Genomic DNA, 3,037 nt, shown 5'->3' with positions numbered 1-3,037 from the left:
ATCTTTTCTCCATTGATAAGAATGTTGTTTATTGGTTCAGTGGTGAGGATTTTTGTTTTCTTTACATTGAGTTGCAACCCATACTGAAGGCTTTGGTCTTCGATCTTCATCAGTAAATATTTTAAGTCCTCCTCACCTTCAGCAGGCAAGTGTACAGATTAGGCACCTTGATGTCTGTTTCTTGGGTATGGTTTCTATTGATCAGAAAATTTTTTAGCTAAAGAGACAGTTTCTGCCTCTCCTTCCTCCCCACTCCCTCAAGCCAACATACAACAGTGGGTCAGCTACGTTGTTCTTGTTAGGTGCTGTTGAGTCAGTTCAGACCATAGTGATCCCATGTACAACAGAACGAAATACTGCCTGGTCCTGCTCATCCTCACAGTTGCTGCTACTCTTGAGCCCAATGATGCTGCCACTGTGCCAGCCCATCTCACTGGGGTTCTTCCTCTTTTTCGCTGATGCTCCACTTTGCTGATGACGTCATTCTCTAGGGACTGGTCCCTCCTGATAATATGTCCAAAGTATAAGAGATGAAGTCTGGCCATCTGGCTCCTAAGGAACACTCTGACTGTACGTCTTTAAACACAGATTGGTGTGTTCTTCTGGCAACCCATGGTATCTTTAATATTCTCCTCCAACACTATAACTCAACTGCGTCAATTCTTCTATGGTCTTCTTGTTCATTGTCCAACTTTCACATGCCTTTTAAAAATACAATGACTTGGAACAGGTGTACTTTAGTCCTCAAATTGATATCTTTGCTCTTGAACATTTAAAATAGGTCTTGTGCAGCAGATTTGCCCAATGCAATATGTCATTTGATTGTTTGACTGCTGCTTCCATAAGTGTTGATGGTTAATCCAAGCAAAATGAAGTCTTTGACAACTCCAATCTTTTCTCTATTTATCATGATGTTATTTATTGGTCCAGTGGTGATGGTCAAACATAGGATAACTGTTTTAGAGATTCCTGTTCTGAAATTAGGATAAGAGGGAAAACACAGCAGCCATTGGTCTATATCAATTTTAAAAGTTAGCTGAACATATATTTCCTGTTCCTCGATCAGGGTTTAGTCCTGCTCCCAGAAGAGTGATTGATTATCTGGAATTTTTTGCTGTGCTCTTTGTTTGGTCTTTGTTCCAATGCTTTCAGTCATCCTTCCTTTTGCATAAAAATTTGCCAATGATTTGGCATGTTTTCAGTCTGTTTTCTGCCTATAGACATTTAGGGAGCCAAAGATCTCATTTGATTTTGTACTATCTCTATTCCTTGAAGTCCAACCTGATATAATTCCTTCAAAACCATTGTGTATTTCTAATATATCAAGTTTTAAAAATCTATTCCATTAGACAAGGCTACGTACACAAATTTGAGATAAAATCTTTCCTACCTTGGACACTCCATGAGACCATTACACAACAATGCCCTCAAGATTTTTAGAAGCCAATTATTTAACAAGGAACACTGGTGATGCAGTGGATTAAGCACTTGACTGCTAACCAAAAGGTTGGTGTCTAACCCAAGCAGCTGCTCCACAGGAGAAAGACACAGCAGCCTGCTTCCATTAAAATCTACACCCCTGGGAAGCCTAGAAGGAGGTCACATGACCACCCTATAGGGTCATGTGACTCGGAATCAACTCAGTGGCAGTGGTTTTGGGGGTTTAGTGTTTAACAAGGAGCCCCTGGGTGGTACAGTCAGTTAATGCACTATAGAAGGATGAAGTTTTTTGCTCCCATAAAGGATTTAAAAGCCTTGGAAACTCTATCCAGGGTTGCTATGAGCTGGAACCGCCTCGACAGCACTTAGTAACAGGAACTGGAAAGTTGGAGGCTTCAGTCCATGCAGTTGTTGTCAGGTGCCATGGAGTCTGAACCGACTCATAGCGACCCTATGCACAGCAGAACGAAACAATGTCCAATCCTGGGCCAACCTCACTACCGTCACCACACTTAAGTCCATCAATGATGCCACCTGGCTGATCCATCTCGTTGGGGGTCTTCCTCTTTTTCTCTGACCCTCCATCTTACCCAGCATGACATCCTTCTCCAGCGACTGTTCCTTCCTGACAATATATCCAAAGTATGAGAGATGAAGCTTAGCCATCTTGACCTCCAAGGAGCACTCTGGCTGCACTTCTTCCAAAATAGATTTATGCTATGGATTAGAACCAACTAAATGACAGTGGGTTTGGGGTCTTTTAGAGCTTCCCTTCATCTCATACAGTGTCTTGTGGTTTTTATTGTTAATCATAATTTTGCTACTTAACCAATGCATTTGCTACTTACTTTCTTTCTCTTCCCATTCCTGAAACCTATGTCTGCAGTGGATTTGTTTAAACTTTTTCATTTTATTTCACTTTTGCCCCACTAATCCTCTTTAGTGTATTTCCTGATGAAATCTGGGGAGACCTTGCTTGGATTCCCCATTCAGGCTAACAGTTACAATCATGCTTACAAAATGCATAGTACATCATCACTTCTACCACGCATCTATCAATTCACACATACTGTAGTAGATTGTGTGTTGTTGTGCGGTTACAATTTATGCCACCAGGGTTTCAAATACCAGCAAGGTGTCTCATAATGGGCAGGTTTCAGCGGAGCTCCAAGATTAAGATAAGCTAGGTAGAAAGTTCTAGAAATCTAAATTCTGAAAACTAGCCAAATGACAACCTTATGGGTCACAACAGATTGTTGTCTAGCGTAGTGCTGGAAGATGAGTCCCCTACAATAGCAGCAACAATGGACTCAAACATTTCAGTATTCTTGAACATGGCATAGGATCAGAAAGTGTTTTGTTCTGTTATTACATAGTTGTTATATATAAGTGCTGTTCAGTCGACACACAGTGACCCTGTACAGGAAGAGTTTCCAGGGTACAGCTGATGGGTTTGAACTGCTGACCTAGTGGTTCACAGTCCAGGGCTCCTTAAAACAATTAGAGGCTGGGTTCTATGAAGAAAAACGTGGCATCAGGATTGGAGGAAGACTCATTAACAACCTGCGATATGCAGATGATACAACCTTGATCGCTG

This window comes from Chrysochloris asiatica, unplaced genomic scaffold (genome assembly GCF_000296735.1).
Source record: "Chrysochloris asiatica unplaced genomic scaffold, ChrAsi1.0 scaffold00005, whole genome shotgun sequence".
NCBI classification, from domain to species: Eukaryota; Metazoa; Chordata; class Mammalia; order Afrosoricida; family Chrysochloridae; genus Chrysochloris; species Chrysochloris asiatica.
The sequence above is the reverse complement of the archived record's forward strand: the minus strand, read 5'-3'. Positions refer to the sequence as shown.